Genomic DNA, 18,636 nt, shown 5'->3' with positions numbered 1-18,636 from the left:
AAAAAAAAGTCTAAACTTTATGCCAAAAAAAAAAAACTAGTCATGGGCTGCTCGCACGATATTCCTTTCTTAATTTTTTGACATCAAGATAGCTTGAATTATAGTCCAGCAACTCCTACAAGTTTATTTTTAATAAGTAACGCGAAACTCCGAAACTTTTTTATAAACAAATGTCGACTTATACCAACATGTGTATTTTCTCCTAAGTTTCTTGGATTTTAAGTATTTTGGAAGAGGAAGTAGCAAGTAAAGAGTGTACAAGAATCATGCAAAGTAGTCGTAAAATTTCACTGCAGACCGACGCTTACCGCCGTAGTAGTACTTGGATCCGCAAGCCTGGCCTCTGTAGATGCTATAGAGATCAAAGAAGCAGAAAAAGTTCTCTTCACCGAAAATATGTCAAAGCCGATAACAAAATCCATCGGCCATGATGTTATGGATTAGCTCATAGTTAAAGCTGTTAATCTCCATCGCCACCGAACCCACGTGGCCCAGCTGCTAATGGTACAAAAGTCCCTAACATCCGATGCTATTGGATTGATCAGAGCATACGAGCTCCAATTAAATGATGTAGTAGATGAATACAACCCGTGATGCATGGAGCGGTAGTGATGTATAATGAGAACTAACCGGCTTTGAACAGCTCGTAATGACTATTGTGCCAACGTCCATGTAGTATTGGTTTATGGATAGCGAGCGTTCCTGAATTTATATCGGACCGCCAAATGATGGGGAGAGATGAGCAGTTGCCCTTTTTTGTAGCCCATCGGCCAACCAATCTAATTTCATGAGTGGAGTAATTGATGGATCGTATATAGTACCGGCTTCCATGGAGGTATAAGACATGCCATGCATTATCTTCACAAGCCAACTCTATTGCCGCGCTGCCGCATCCCTTCGAGTCACTCCTGAGTCGAAACGGATAGCTTATATTGTGAATGTTACCGCAGGATGCAGCGATGCACTGCCGATTGCTCGGCTTGGCATTGCTGGTCATCACTTGCAAAAGAGCGAGAATGAGCAGCAACACTTGATAGGTATTCATAGAGCTGATAGCAAAGAGAGATCAAAGAAGCAGAAGAGAGAACGGGGAAGAATTGCTTGGTTTGTGAGCGTGGAGGAGGCAGGATATATAAAGACTCAGAAAAGATTGGATCATCTGCGAAACAAATTCATTCAAGTCAAGAAGTCGAAGAGGCGTCGACCAAGCTGAAGTTTCATTATCAAGTGGGGCGTCGGGCACGGCACGGTGGTCAACCCTAACCGAGACCCACTGTAATCACGTTTTTCTACAGTGCATCTGGAAAATTTACATTTCTAGTGCAATAAAGATAAGAGAAAATGATATAAATTATTCATATACTCAAGTCTAATATGAAATGTTGTCCCTATATATACATTAATTAGTTTAACGTGCTTCATGAGCTTTGGTTCAATGTTCAATGCAATCCTTGATATAATCTAAGGACAACATTAAACATTTACTAATAATTCAGATATAATATTGAGCATATTAAAAATTTAGAAATGACTATGCACATTGGAACAAAATTTAGGCCCACTTTACACATAATAAAAGTTCATGGAATCACATTATATATTGGACTCAAGTTTATGGACCATTTATGTTATCACCCATAAAGATAACCATGCATTTCAAGAGCAAACTAATTTCCTTGCTTTTGGTTTTTGGGCCCCTAACAAAAATAGTGACATTACATCTTAATTTAGATGTCAGTTTTAAACATATAATATACGAGAGTATGCTAAAATAGAATCTACACATAAGTAAAATTAGTTTTAAACGTTGCTGATCAAAATATGCATAATGCTATTCTAGAAACTGATAACCAAAATATGCATAAGAAGTAGAGATGCAAAATCAGAGATTTGCCAAGATCAGATATATCCTAAATTATCGGGTAAAGATCGTAAGCGTGCACATGACTCAATCTTGGACATAGATATATTAAGATTAAGGCCACCATAAAGACCATAAATTTTGTACAACACTCACTTAAGTTGAGTGCCATAATTTTTTTTTTGTACTACTTCAGTGCCTTGAGTTCTAAAAAAAGACGTTTACTTGAGTACCATAAACTTAAATCAATCACTTGAATGTCATAAAACTTTAAAACATTCGCCCAAGTGTCGAAATCCTACGTGGCATGGTACTTGTAGCAAATGCTTTTAAAAATTATGGCACTTAAGTGATCAATGAAAAAGTCATACGATAGTTAAGTGATTGGAAAAAAGAAGTTAGTGATACTTAAATGAGTATCATACATAAGTTATATCACTCAAGTGATCGAAAAGAAAATTATGGCCTCTAAGTGAGAGTCGTACAAAGTTATGACACTTATTGTATACTTTTTTTCTAGATAAATAGATGTAGATTAGTGGAACCGTAGAAATCATACTAACTAAACTTGGAGTTGATAATGGCGAGTTCCATGTGGACCCCATCAAATATAACACCCAGATTAATTTTAGTACATAAGGTTAAAAAACATTCAAGGATTCACCAATTTTAGGGTAAAAAAAGATGTTAGTTTTGTAGTGGGTTGAGTTGGTTTGGTATCTCCATCCACAATCGATTCTTTTCGTTTCAGTGCTTTGCGCCCATTCGGCTACGAAGGACTTATTTGGCTCCAGCCTAATATTCAAATTGAAAGGACTTGGTTCTCTCAATTTGCAATAGGTGAACTTGTAATTCTTTTTGCAGATTATAAATCAGAGTTTTGTAAATTCTTTTAAATATGAAATCTACTCATAAACCGGTTTTCCCCACTTTTTGTACAATTGATTTTTTTTAGTCCTATCTTGTTATGCTTGGTGTTTAAAGGAGGCGTTCTCTTGGTTTTCCCTACGTAAATTCTAACTTATCCACTAAAGTCATGTTTTGTGAAGTTTCGTTCTTTACTTTTTATAGGATCTTTCCTCGCAATTACCTTTTATCCATAGCGAAACCTCAATGTATCTGTCATGGAAAACTTAAAAGATGAAGAAATCCAATTTCTCTCCCTAACCCACTTAATGTATTTTGTTTGATGGAGGATTGAATACAAAGTTCTTTTCACGTCATGGGTGGAGAGGACTAGACTCTTGTTTATTCATGTTATCAAGAGGTGCCTTCTATCAAAACGCTTGTTAGCTTCCATGAGAGTTGCACATCTTCACAAGAATGATAACTTCTTAATGAGGATTGTACCATTTCATTAAAGCCATAACTTGTCATAGCCAAATACATTTTAGCATTAAATAATTGCAAATGATATGTGGAATGCGTTGTTGTAGTGAAAAAAATTATGCAAAATAATTATGCAAAAACAATATTTTCTATCAAACAGATAATGAAAGAATTAAGGAGATAGAAGAGACGTAGGACAGATTTATGGTGGTTCAATGTTCCACTTGACTTACTCCACTCTTATCTCAAACAGTTGTGTCCATTTGTGTACTCGCAATTTTATGGTTTGGCGGAGAGTCTATTTCTACATGAAACTTAAGTAAATGATTTTATAAATTGAAGCACCTCTTTGCAACTCTTATAACTCACTCATCTTCCCAGATTACAGAGGCACAAACTTGTATAGAGACATACAATCAAATTTATATGACTTCTACACAAGATCAATAGGAAGATGAACTTAGAGCATAAACTAAATTTTGTCAGTTTTCACTAACTTTACTAATTTTTCAGTTGGTTTGAAAAAAAAAAGAATTGGAAAATGCAACTAAACAAGCAAGATGATGAAGACATTGACTTGCTTTCCCTTGCCTCATGCCATGAAGTAGGTCAACACAAGAACAACAAAAGATGAACTCACAGCATAGACTAAATTTTGTTAGTTTTCCCAACTTTACTAACTTTTTTGGGTTGGTTGAAAAAAAGAATTGGAAAATGCAACTAAGCAAGTAAGACGGCGAGGAATTTCACTTACTTTCCTCGCTACGCCAAAAAGTAGTTTAACACAAGAACAATAGGAAGATGAACTCATAACACAAACTAAATTTTGTCAGTTTTCCCCAACTTTATAATATTTGAGTTGGTTTAAAAACAGAATTTGAAAATGCAACTAAGCAAGCAAGATGGTAAAGACTTTGACTTGGCTTCCCTCACCTCATGCCATGAAGTAAGTTAACACAGGAATAACAGGAAGATGAACTCATGAGCATAAACTAAATTTTGTCATTTTTCCATAACTTTACTAATTTTGGGTTAAGGTTGAAAATAAAAAAGAATTGGAAAATCCAAATAAGCAAGCGAGATGGTGAAGAATTTGACTTGCTTTTCCGCCTCATGCCATGAGGTAGGTTAACACAAGAACAATAGGAAGATGAACTCAGAGTATAGACTAAATTTGTCAGTTTTCCAACTTTACTAATATTTGGATTGGGTTGAAAAAAGAATTGAAAAATACAACTAAGCAAGCAAGATGGTGAAGACTTTGACTTGCTTTCTCTCGCCTCACGCCATGAAGTAGATTAACACAAGAACAATAGGAAATGAACTCAGAGCATAGACAAAATTTTTGTCATTTTCCCCAACTTGACTAATTTTTTAGTTGGATTGAAAAAAAGAATTGAAAAAACTAAACAAGCAAGACGGTGAAGACTTTGACTTGCTTTTCCTTGCCTCGCGCCATAAGGTAGGTTAACAAGAACAATAGGAAGATGAGCTCAGCAGCATAGACTACATTTTGTTAGTTTTCCCAACTTTACTATTTGGGTTGAAAAAAAAAAGAATTGGAAAATGCAACAAGCAAGCAAGATGGTGAAGAGTTTGACTTGCTTTCTCTCGCCTCATGCCATGAGGTAGGTTAACACAAGAACAATAGGAAGATGAACTCAAAGCATAGACTAAATTTTGTGAGTTTTCCCAACTTTACTAATTTTTGGGTGGGGTTGAAAAAAAAAAAAGAATTGAAAATGCAACTAAACAAGCAAGATGGTGAAGACTTTGACTTGCTTTCTTTCGTCTCATGTCATGAAGTGGTTAACACAAGAACAATAGGAAGATAAACTTAGAGCATAGACTAAATTTTCTTTCTCAACTTTACTAATTTTTGGGTTGTGGAAAGAAAAAAGAATTGGAAAATGTGACTAAGCAAGCAAGATGGTGAAGACTTTGACTTCGCTTTCCCTCACCTCACGCCTACGGAAGTAGGTAAACACAAGAACAATAGGAAAATGAACTCAAAGCATAGACTAAATTTTGTCGCTTTTCCCAACTTTACTAATATTTGGGTTGGATTGAAGAAAAAAAGAATTCGAAAATGCAAACCAAGCAAGCAAGATGGTGAAGACTTTGACTTGCTCTCCCTCGCCTCACTCAATGAAGTAGGTTAACACAAGAACAACAGGAAGATGAACTCAAAGCATAGACTAAATTTTATCAGTTTTCCTTAACTTTACTAATATTTGATATGTTCCGCGTATCAAATATAAAAAATATATTGATATTGTCCACATCTTTATATAGTGTGTCATTATGTCTAAACTTGTGATATCCTGTCTTCCATTCTTTTTTGTGATCTATATCTTTATAAAAGATCTTCATTACTTGTACCATGCAGTTGGTGATATCAAAAAAAGCATTCGATTTATTTGTCACTTGTTAACACAAAATGATTATCTGACAAGGTAGGGCTTAGTCAAGCACTCAAAATTTGTTACATTTTTTTTTTTTTTTTTGTAACTAGTGGGTGTATTTGTTAGAGTGAAGAGTCTCTTTGTGGATTAATTTTCAAAACTTTCATATAATTGATTTGCTGAAAATGATTAATTGACAAAAGACCATTTATGATAAAAATATATATGTGCTTAAGATTAGAAAAATGAATTTCCTAATTAGAAAAGGGAAAAACATTTTCCCTTTGAAAAATCACTTCCGCGTGATACATTTTCCTTTATTATAATGTTTTCAAATAAAACTTAAGTGAAAATGTGAATTACTCTTTGCAATCTCTTATTTCATTTTAACTGCTTTTATTGGGAATACTGGCAACGTGTTACTAAATAAAGTAAGGTTAACAATTTGATGCATATATTACATTAATTCCAATTACAGATGAGTCTCTTCACTTAATTCCAAGTTGTGTGACAGTCATCGAAAAATACATAATGTGCCTATCAACGTTGGTAGAATTATTGACTATGAACAATAATTATCGATGATCATGAAATACACCTGTCGATGCACAAATGGCAAAACCAATACATAGCCAGTTTTAAAATTTGGCTAAGCGTTTGATACAAGGAAAAAAAAAAAAAGGAAATGAGATAGAGTGAGAATGTCAATTGAAGGGATAGATATCCATCTAAGGTGGCGCGACCTAGTGGCACCTCAGGAGTCATAGCGCTTTGCAAATAAGATCGGTCTGCAAATAGGAAGCCTAGAATTGCATAGATGCAATTGTAACCACATTTAGAGTATCATTCTTCTTATAAGTAATTGTGTTTAATAGACTATAAAAGGCGACATGTAACTATAAAAATAGGATCCATCATCCAAAAGACGTACTCGATGTACTTTTTATTAGTTTATTAATTTAATGTCTTTTCAATTTCCATCGTTAACAACTTTTTACCTTTGAATTCATTTGTCTTCTTCTTTGTTATGCTGATTGAATTAACATCCAAATTCACCACTAAACCAATTTCATAAAAAAAAAAAAAGTTAAACTTTTTTTATGGAAGTTCTTTTCCTTGAGTCAACGCCCATTTTGGTGAAATATTTTAGCACACTTGGTGAGACTGTATCACAGTTCAATTTGAGAAAGTGCAATGGCAAGAACTAGAACCAACAAGAGCCTAACAATTCCGCTGGCAACAACCAGTCGCTGCATCATGATAATGTTATAGCCAAGTTGCTTGAGTCATCAGTCGCCCAAGCGGCACTGAAGAAGGACCAAGGTGGGAATACTGACATTCCAAGGCATCTCACGGAGTTGCGGAGGAGAGAAGTGGAGCTGAGTCCAACTATGGTGGCCACCATGGGGAGCTAGTTCGAAGGACAAACAAATGAGATGGCCAAACCATATTGTGAAAAAGATTTATGATGTTATTAGGCAGATTAAAGATGTTATTAGGCACTAGATGTGGGTCTAATTTCATAACTTGGGTATTCTTCAATGATCCTAGATTAGGCTTAGCTTAACCTCACCTAGGCTTAAGTCTAGTTTAATGATTTATAGTACTCTCTTTTTAAAAACAAAATGGTAGTCTTTAGATTACGTAAATTCACCTTAAACAATTGAATATGTGATGTCGGATATGTCGTATCCTAACGCAAGGCTAGAATAATCCCAAGGAGCACAGATCATCCTAGATTGGATAGGTACTCAAGTCTAAGTGATTAATGATTAACGTGGTTATTTCACTGGAGGTTTTGAAGCGTCCATCTTACCCGTTTAGAGTTAAAATCTCATTTAGAAATTTTTTTGTAGATGCTTTTCTCCAGTGTAGAAATAGACTTAGGTCGAAATTTAAATAAACAAGCTTATGGGATCATATTTTTCTTTGGGGCTTAAAACAAGGCCATGTGATATTTTTTGTTTGACTCTTATCGGGTTGAATGGGGCTCATGAGGACCATATTCTGTGGCTTAGAACAAAGTCATATAATATTGTTTACCAACTCATATCGGATTTACTTTCCTCGCGCATTACTTTATATTGTCTTCTACTTACCTTTGATGTGGCGTGCTCATTACAGTCATGTGATGATTTGATCTCCTTCAATGTTGATTGGCGAAGAGATCACGCTAAGGCACAACCCCAATCAAACTACCGTGCGCGGACACGTAAGGGGGAAAAACTTAGAATTCATAACTTTGACCAAAGACTGCGTGAATCACTTAGTAATCAAACAAAACAAGTTTATAACCCGAAAGGGCATTAATTTAGATGATTAATGTAGTCAAGTCTCCAACCTTAGAATCTATAGCCGTGAGGAAGTGGGACATCCTCCCGCATCCCACTCGACTCCATGTTTGGCCCCAATAGACTCGGGACAACTCCCAAATAAAATACAATATAATCTCAATTTAAAATCAAATCGTAATTTTTCAATATTGCACAAATTAAGGGCTTTCAAAGAATTCGCACCGAACGAGGGCGAGGACTTCGAATATGAGGACTATTCATTTCGGCTCCACGTTGGCTCCGAATCTGCTCACTACCTAATCCCCCCTTGAGGGAGGGTTGCAACATCAGCTACTTATTTTTTTCGCTATATTTGCTTTGCTCTTTCTAAAATTTGCTATTCCTAAGCTACGTACGATCATAGGCGTCGTGATTTGCTCAGAATCTGATTCGGTGAGCCGATATGTTTGTTCTATCGAAAATGAATTGCACACACTTATCATTAAAAATTAGAATTGCTTTGAAAAGTCATATGACATAGCCCCACGCCACTCCTATGGTGAATTGCAGAACATCAATGGTGAAAGCACTCGTTGGACCGATTAATCGACACTAAGAGGTGAAAGCTAGGGGGAGCGAATGGGTATAGGTCATTCGAGCTTTTCCCGAGAGTATGGCATGAGGTTACTTCAACGCCATAGCACTGGGTACTCGAACATTGGCTTGGGGCATTTTCCCTCCCGCTAATATTCATAGCTTATTTTTTGGTAAAAGATGGACATTACTATATGTAAATTCATGTGGTTTTTTGGGGGTGATAGTGGAAAAGTTGGATAGATAAGTCACCCTTACTGCCACTCTACATGATGGAATCATCCAAGATTTGACATTTTTCGAACTATGTCAGTAAATTACTATAGGCTCAAGGAAACAAAGAGAAGATGTGTACAAAACAATATATGTAGCAACAAGAAGAAGGAAAATGATTGAATAGAGGAACTCCCAAACATTTGGAAATCTCATGGGTCAATTATCAATGGTGACTCATTATTTCGATGAATCATTTATTCGAACAAAAAAAGATTACATAAACACTTACTTGAAATCTTACTTATCAGATTTCATTATGAAAGACATAATTTTTTCCGAAGAATTTGCCATGATATATCTAATCCATATATAATATCATGAAAAATGGATACAAATTTTTTACTGTTACTTAGTATAGGTGATAGGTCCTAAAAAGTATCTAAAAATATCCAATTTAGATATTTGTATCCTGTCGAGATAAGGAACCATGGCCCAACCCTTGGAATATACTATATCTAGTAGCAAAGAGCCAACATCAAGGTGCCAAACATTCCTGTCGATATGAATTCTTAGGGAACGCTCTATTTGCCTCTCCATTTCATGAGTCTCTTCCTTTTTGCATATGGCAGCACCATTCCCTTTGGCTCACCCGTTATGATAATACATAGAAACCATAATGAAAACTCTATACGGTTGATCTTTGAGTTGAGCTCACTTCAAGCCAGGATGACTAATAAAAGTCTTGTTTATATTTACTTTTCATCTTTTGGGTTGGTACTGTGCAGGCGTCAGCCAGCTTTTTCTTCATGATTTTCCTGAAGGCCTGAGAAAGCTACCATCAATAGGATTTTCCTAATGCTTTTTTTTTTCTTCTTCTTCTTGGTAATTGAAAGACCCTCGTCCTCTCATAGCACCTCCGCCCCTCCACGGCAGCGGAGTAAGGCAATCCGACTCGAGTTAATCAACGGGAGAATTGTGATCCTGGACTGAGGCTGCTGCCGCTGGAGTCGGCGACGGTGAAGAGTGGGTCTACTACCAAAACGCCAGCGATCGTGCTAATCTTCTTGAACTTTGATGTTCTTTATGGCGGCAGTAGCGATGGTTGTTTCTTCGTTCTTGCGTGTTTATAATACAGCAAAGAGAGTCGCACACAGCTGGGTGTGGTTCGAGAATTGAATTGAGAATCGTACTTGTAGAAATTAAAGCGGATTATATGAAACGCGGATGGGTTAAAGGAGATAAACAGCACAAAGTCCAAAGATTTTTTAAAAAATCTGAAAAACTTTGAAAAACAGTGTCATTTTGATTAAAGTTGTCCATGTCAAGTCATCAACCATGCCAAATCAAACGATCGACATTGACTAGATCACCATATGAGCAATTTTGAGCAAAAAATGATCAAAGGAGTAAGTGAAAGCTGGCATAAAAATTTAGACTACGAAGATCGTTAATTTTCCCTCAATGGGTTGGTTGGAATTACAGATTGAAAAAATTATCAAAGTTTTAAAACGACGACACATTTTTTAGACACATATTTTTTCTTTCGCCATAATTTTCAGACATGTGTTGAGATAACCTCTTTTGAAAATCATACAATCAAGACGGAGGGTCTCTTTGAAAATCATACAATCAAGACGGAGGGATAACCCACTTTTATTATATAGAAAGTAGATAGACACGTTTTTCTAAAGTTGCCCTTTAATCTCTATCTCTTTTCCCATTAAAAAAGTTTACTGTGAATTATTTTTTATTTTTATAAAAATGCAATGGGTTTCATATTAATAAAAATTATATTGTATATGCCAAAATGAAAAGTTGTCATATATCTTGGGATTGTAATATATATTTGTCGGAAGGCATTTTCATATTCGAACCCAAAGCTTATGCTAAGGCTCCATTAGTCCCATGACACGTAATCCTCCCTTCAAATTGCTTGAATGGCAAGAGCTTTGACCCATTCAAAAAGGAACACTTCACCGACGGCGGCGACAACGACCGGTCAACTATAGTAACGACAAAGTGATGAAATTGGGTTTGGGATGGTTTAGCGGTATTAAGAATCTGAAATTGGAATCTCGCTATAAGCTATTACCGAATCATTTCTTCACCCAATTTTTGAGGGATCTTATTTTTTGCGAAATCCAACCTCCAAACATGAAATTACAGGATTCGGAATCCCATCTCTTGAAGAACCCAATCCCGCAATGACCCAAACAAGGCCCAATCAACCTCGATGCACGCACGTGTAGCACGACACAGAAATTGCAAGTCTTGTCAAAGTAAGATAGTCTAGCAACTAAGGCCAGAGATTATTGTCACCTTCTTCTCCGGCGGGGTCGAACTTGTAATAACATGGCGGCTTGTCGGGCTGCGGCGACTGGCTCGTCGATTTCGATCCGAAGATCCTTTCTCTTACAAATTCCATCCGGAGCTAATAGAGAATATTCTATGATAAAATTATTAAAAAAAAAAAAAAACAGGAGAGAAGATGAGCCACGTCAGCCTACCAATGATCCTTTTTTTTTTTTTTTTTTTTTGTAATTTTTCCATGTGATCCCAGAACAATGATTAGAGCAAAGAAAGTGCTGACTCGCTGACTCAATCCTCCTCCCCAACTCAGCTCCGCCCGTGGCGCGACAATGGCGACCTCCGCTGCAGCGATTCGGGAGACGCCTCGCCTCTTCGGTCCCGCCGGCGGTTCCCCCGTCCTCCGCCGCCGCCGCCGCCACCGGCGGGAGCGCCGTCCAGCGGACCCAGAACCCGTCGCTCAACCTCTGCTCCGCGATCAATCAAGCTCCACATCGCCCTCGACACTGACCCCGGTGACGACCCTTGCTTCTCTGCGCTTGCGGGTTCTCGCGTCGGAGCTTTTTCATTTCGATGTCGAGTTTTTGAGTCGTGGGTTCTTGTTTTTTCCAATCAGTTCGGTCGTCCTGTGATGGAGTTGGGTTTCTTGCATAGTCTAAGCGAGACGAGGGAAAGAAGAGGGGGAAAAGAGAGAGAAAGGTGATCGTTTGCATGTCTTAATGGTCTTCCGGTCCATGCATGATGATGATGCTGCTCGGTCAAATGATGGGCTTTGTTCTTGTTTCTTTCCCCACTGTAATATGGATCGCAATGGGTCATCGGTCAGCTCCAGAAAGTGAGATTTATGCTAAATCATGATCTCTAGTACCGTAGGCAGCATCAGGATTTAGACATTTGGTTAAATATGATTTCGTGGGGTGCAGTCAAATTTTGATAGGGAAATAGTCTGTGAATGATGTCTCTTGTTGTTGATTTATGTCTATGACAGTGCTTTAGATGTGATCGGTCTGGATAAAGTCAAGCTAACTGCTGCTTCACTGATATTCAAGTGTCCTTAAAGTCAAGTTCACGAGTGTTTGATAGCGAAACTCATCATTTGCATTTCCTCTTCAGTTCTTATGTGTATTTGGAGAGGATGTGAGCTTTGGCGGGGTCTTCCGTTGTACAGTGGGATTAGCTGACCGATTTGGTAAAGGCAGGTCTTTAATACCCTCTCTGTGAGCAGGTATTCTTTGTTCTAGGTGCTGCCCACGAATTATTGATTATTCTGACTTGTCAGAAGGGAAACAAAGTTATCCCACATTTCTTGGAAGAAAAACATTGCATCCCTGATTGCCAGGTTGATGACGTATTGACTGTTTTCTTTCCGCAAAAAGGTGTCTGCTTTTGGTGATCAATACCAAAGTGTGACGCTTCTTTGGCATTTTTTGTCTATCACTGTTTCTTGATCTTCTTTTCAAATGAGAAATACTTCACGGTAATGTTTAGTTTGTGGCTTCTTTTTTCCTATTTTGTTTGACTGAGCCTTAGCTAATTCTGTTTTTCTAACAATGTTTCGAACATTGTAAACAAATGCATAAGCTTTTAATCTCAAACAATTCGCATGCAGGGATTGTTGATTTGGTATTGGTCTAGCCACGATGGTCAGTACTTCATTTTTTCCCCTTATGCAATTCAGGATTATGGAATCATATTTGTATTTTAAGATCTCCCATTAAAATTTTTCTGTTTATACCACATTTAGGAAATAGGGCAGTCGCGGAGTTCAGTTTGCAGATTACATTTTTCCTGCTTTCATCAGGTATGCATCTCCATCTTGCAAATACTGTATTGCCATGTTTAGATTTAAGTAACAGAAACTCTTGTTTATGTAGATTGTTAATGAAGCTGCTAAGTTCAGATATCGTAGTGGGAATCAGTTTAACTGTGGAGGTATACTCATTATCAGTCAGTATATGATGATCATATTAGATTTTCTTTTGCCAGTTGTCACTGATGAGATTTAATGTGATATTCTTAGGCTTAACAATAAGAGCACCTTATGGAGCAGTAGGACATGGGGGCATTATTCACAATCCCCAGAAGCATTCTTCTGTCATGTCCCTGGTATCAAAGTATGGCTTTGCTCCCAAAATCTGATTGCTCCTTTCAGATTCATTTTCTCTAGGGAAATCTTCCTTATCTTACGAGAGTCTGAAAGAAAAGACATCTATTTTATGAGTATTGACCATTGCATGAACATATACATACCATTTCATTGTTTGGCCTTACAGTTTCTGCTGAGTGATTGTAGGTGAGGTAGAAAAGGATAGACAAACCTGAAAATGTGTAGTCTATTTCCTGGCTCAAATTCTTTTTGCATGAGCAAGTCTAGTTCAGGAGACTAATAAATTAAATGAAGTACAACCTGTCTAGATGTTTATCTAATACTTATAACTTGAGGAAATCGTCAGTTCTTAAAAATCACCAATGTTTTACTTTGGAATCTCACCAAAATAAGCATCTTTCAACTTCAATGGCTGAGGAATTTGGTGTTTGTGAAGATTTCATTTTTAAGTGCATCAAAATAATGGACGGATCGGTTTTTAAAGATTAAAAACTGATGAAATTTGCATCACTTGAGAACAGATCAGTGGTTAGTTAAATTATCCGTGGTGTAGCCTTTATAATTTACTTGAGATGTTCACTGAAATTCAGAAACCTTTTCTTTTTCCTCAATGAAACTGATATTCTTTCATTACTTATATAGTTTGTGGTTTAGAAACTGCCCAACACCTTTATTAAAGATTCTTTTATAGGTGGTCATCCCTCAAGCCAAGTCAAGCCAAAGGGACTATTACTTCCTCGTGCATACGTGATCCAAACCCTATTGTCTTTTTTGAACCGAAGGTTTTCCGTCTTTCAATCTAAGCTCAACAACTAATAATAACTTTGGCCCAATTTAAGATTTTATTTTGGTGATTCCAGTGGCTGTATCGTTTGGCTGTCGAAGAGGTTCCTGAACATGATTACATGTTGCCATTGTCAGAGGCAGAGGTACCTTTCTTTTTAGCTCACACAGTCAAAGACTTAAGATCTTTCTAAGTTTCAATGTCGTAGGGTGATCTCGTGTGAAGGCACGGACATAACATTGGTTGGATGGGGAGCTCAGCTTTCCGTCATGGAAGAAGCCTGCCTGATGCTGAAAACGTGTGTTTATTTCCAGCTTGTTTTCCTAATGATGTACCTTTCCTGCTGTTGTGGGCCATCTTGAACATAATTTCAAAGTGCAGGAATATAATCCTTTTTTTATGTTCAGCATTGAATTGATGATCCACTCCATTTTTCCAACAGCTCATTTCTTGAGTTTTCTGAAAAATGAATGGCATTCTTTGTGACCGATTTCCAAAATATATCTTTATCACGATGAATGCAGATAGATATGATGCCACTACATTTTCTACAGCTTGTGTAGCACTTGTGGTGTGTAATGTGTCATCTACATATTGATGTCAGCTAATCCCTAGGTGTAGACTTCAGATACTGACACACTTTAATGACTGTCATCTGTTAAAGAGCCTCAAGATGGTTGATTGTATGAAGTCATTTAATGTCCTCAAACTCATATTATCAAGAAACTTTGCAGGATGGGACTAGAACTGATAGACCTCAAAACTCTATTACCCTGGGATAAGGAGACAGTGGAGGCATCTGTCAGAAAACTGGAAGACTTCTGGTACATTCTGCTTTCCCTCTGATAGCCTGTGAGATTATTGAAGTAAGTCAGATCCCTATTTGCAGATTAGTCATGAAGCTCCTGTAACTGGAGGTTTTGGTGCTGAAATCTCTGCTTCAATTGTCGAAAGATGCTTCTTAAGAGTAAGCCTGAAGATTTTCATCTTTATCTGATTCTCTTTTCTATGGCAATACTGGTTCAAGGATTTTTCTTCTTCTTATGGCAAAAATAAGAAACCTTCTAATCCCTAAAAGCGGTAATTGTTTTGCAGCTACAAGCCCCAGTTGCCAGAATCTGTGGTCTGACACCCCCTTTCCCCTAGTTTTTTGAACCATTCTATTTGCCCACCAAAAATAAGGTGATCAGTTTTTGGTTTGTTGCATTGCCTTCCCATAAGGATAATGAAGTATTTGCTAATTTTGTGACTTTGTTCTGATGCAGATACTGGATGCCATAAAAATCAACTGTAAATTACTAATGGGTACTTGGCTCATTGTTCACTCCGGTCCTATGCCATGATATGATGCATAACAAATTGAGACTGGCAAAATTTTAAAAACCAGTTGTTCAATACTTCATGCCTGAAGATTTAGCTGTATCAACCCCTGCTATATGTGAAGTGCCTATGAATGATTTTTCGGGGTAGTACATGGCTGGGATAAGGAGTTTGTCTTTCCTTGCCTTTGGTTTAACCCTATTCAACTCTTGTTAACGTATCTGTAGATTCTACATGGAGTAGTAACTCTGGTCAAATAAAACAAATAAAAGATTCTTGCACTTGACAGTTCGACTCTGTATGTATATATGTATATGTATTTGTATCTATCTCACTGGGGTTGTCAAATGTGTTGCAAGGAATGAGAGTTTCATAGACATTTCATTTTTCTGATCAGGAGAATGTTGCATATTGAGAAAAACGTTGTGGTTCCAGGGATTTCGTTCTTGTTTGGGACAGTAATGTCTCCATCGCCCTAATATAGATGGGGATTATCATTAGATTAGGTCAAAAGAGCCTGTAAGAAACCAACTTAAGTTGAAACGATGAGAAGAAAATCCTGACGGTTAACCAAGGAAGGAACTTGCTCGAGTGCAAAATCCAGGCTAGCAAAATTATTAAGCAATTACATCTAGATATAAAGATTTGTACACAAACTGTGCAGTTTTTACCAAAACCGCTCTTTCTAACCCGGCAGCGGCGATTCCGCCGGTATACGTGATTACCTAAGTACTAGGCAATCAACCATAATAGGCAATCAACCATGCCGCCCTCCTTCGCCAGAGCTCGACCACTCAATCATGGCCATCAATATTATCATTGTGATTGATGAAAAAGGTAAAGAGCGGACAAGGTCTTTATGTATAATGACTGACGTTATATAATGGTCCAATCATATTACCCAACGTACGTTACAATCGACTTTTACATATTTCAATAAGTTTCCTCACGTGTCATTATCGCGTCGCACTGGCACCAAAACAAGACGCTTCCGAGTACAAGTCAAGACAAGGTTTTGTTGGAGACGGCTAGAATGGGAACGTGGATTGACCCTTTTTTCACCGGGTGCTTATCTGCTTTGGCCTGCCTACTCAACCTTACTTCAATAAACAAAGCCTTTCTACTCCAACCCATGATGATGCCTACTTTGAATAAAGAAGCAATTTACATGATCAAGTTCCGGTCATGTTTCTTGAGATAAAAACACTTGTAAAGTACCAAAATAGGAATAGAAGCGAGGGTCCAGAAAGTCAACTCCAGCACCATTAATTTTTTTTTTTTTTAAGTATTTCTCATTGGTGACTTTAAGAGAAAGCTGTAAATTTGCACACTGGATGCAAGCAAACAAAACAATACTATTTTCTTTCAAGATACTTGCACATAACAACTAGTCTTTCTTGCTCTCCTTTAATTTATCTTAAATCGGAAAGGGCCTCGAGTGGAGTTATCCTCCAATATTTACAACTGAATCCAGTCTCCGCCATCGATGCCAAGCTTTACCACCCCCCACGACTGCTCGAATTACGTCAATCTGATCTCGACATCAGATATCTGTCACCAAATAAAGATCAACAGAGCCTCAGATGCTAATAGCATAGACCACTAAGCGATTGAACATGTTTATTGTTGGACCAAAAACATAAGCTTAGTGATCCTCCTCTATGTGAAAAAGTAACATTGTTTAATACAACCTCTGCACAATCAGAACTTAAGACTAATCATAAATTGAAGATTGTCAATACCTATATACATAAGCGTGTTTGTTTATATGCATCCGTTTGCTTCCATATGTATATGTGCATGTATGTTCATACAAATGTATGTCATTATGTACGAATGCACGCATGTGTTCTCCTATTCAGATAGCACATGCAGCTGCTGCAAATATAGCTGCAAGCATAGGCAAGGCTAAGGGGCAAACTTCGTCTGCTACCAGATAAAGTCAGGACATGCACATGACACATGACACATGACCCTTTAGTTATGCCAAAAGCCCCACGTTTGCAGAGCCAATCAAATTTGGAAATGAAGAAGAAAGATTGCCGCAGCACCAAGACAGTAAGAGCTGTACCATTGCTGGATTTTCCTGAACTCAGTGAGCACAGGGTATATGTTCTCAAAGGCAGTGTACGTCTCATCTCGCACCTGGATAATCAAATAGCATGAGCGAGGCTGATATGACTCTCCAGAAACACCCGCAGAACCAAAATGCATGAGTACAAGCTAGATAATCACCTTTGCCCCAGTGAGGACAATTTTTCCTGACACAAAGATTAGCAGCACGATTTTGGCTGTTTCATCCGATATATCAATCCAGGGAACAGCTCTGGTTCATACTGCCAAAACCAAACAAAAAGACACATCAACTAACAGTTCCAAAAAATGACTTGTAACCTTAAAATAGAAAATCTAGGAATACTAAAAGGCCATAAAAGTGCAGAGGGCTCCTGACATCATAAGAAGATGTGCAGCTACAACTTACACTTGAGAAAGGCTCATGTGAATATGCAAGACCTTTCCAAGCCTGATGGGGAATTTCACATCACAAGAACCCACAATATTTTGAATTTTGAAATCCTGGCAAAGACAAACACCATTAAGTAACTCAGTAACTACAACAAGTCAACCACAATATTCTGTCACAAGAAAGAAGGAGACACATGTACCTTAAATTTAGCCGGGAATCCAAGTTTCTGAATGATTCGAGCATACTGGCAGGAAGAAACAATATGTTAGCCTTCAAATGATCATTGTCTCAAATTGCATTGCTGTTTCACTCCAAAACAAGATAAAAGTCGCAGCCTCAACAGAACTTATGGCTTTGTCAAGATATTGGCTAACTTTTCTCTTATTCATGTACCAATGAAGATTGCCAGACAAATCCAAAGACTAACTGCTTCTCATGACACCATCACATCAACTTTTCTATTCCCATTAATTTACAGCTACAAATATACGACAGTTCCATTGAAAACTAATTAATTGTGAACTGAGACTTTGTACGATGGTGCTATTTGTCAGAGGCCATACACCATTCCACTTATCAGCTACCTTCCGCTGCTAACTTTGATTGTTGTTCACTCTTGGCTCCAGTACAAACCTGAAAAGAATAGCGCACTCGGTAAGCAAAGACAACGACCTTAAAGAGAAGCAATAAGTAGGACCCTAAACTATGTTCAAGATGGCAAGGAGAATGTACACACGTCTTTCAAATCATGATGGCGAATTATTGTCAATACAAAGCTTCCCATGATTAAGAGACGTATTGTTGGCCTCCCATAATCATGTGCCTTTGGCATTTCTGTATGATCTAATCATTATGATGTTAAAGACTGCTAGCCATAGAGCCCAGCTAGTAACTATACATAGTCAGTACTGGAAGGATGAAGAGATGAATAGAGGTGATTGCTTGCTTTCTTTCAATCAGGAAATACTCAAAA

At 37.5% G+C, this 18,636-nt stretch overlaps 2 pseudogenes; one reads left to right on the top strand and one right to left on the bottom strand.

Moving 5' to 3' along the window:
- The first annotated feature begins 844 nt into the window (after window positions 1–844).
- LOC120288761 lies at window positions 845–15,219 on the top strand (annotated as a pseudogene).
- A 1,222-nt stretch (window positions 15,220–16,441) lies between these two features.
- LOC120288760 lies at window positions 16,442–17,928 on the bottom strand (annotated as a pseudogene).
- Between the last annotated feature and the right edge of the window lie 708 nt (window positions 17,929–18,636).

The sequence above is a fragment of the Eucalyptus grandis genome, chromosome 10 (assembly GCF_016545825.1).
Source record: "Eucalyptus grandis isolate ANBG69807.140 chromosome 10, ASM1654582v1, whole genome shotgun sequence".
Taxonomy (NCBI): Eukaryota; Viridiplantae; Streptophyta; class Magnoliopsida; order Myrtales; family Myrtaceae; genus Eucalyptus; species Eucalyptus grandis.
This window is presented reverse-complemented; position numbering and strand designations above follow the sequence as displayed.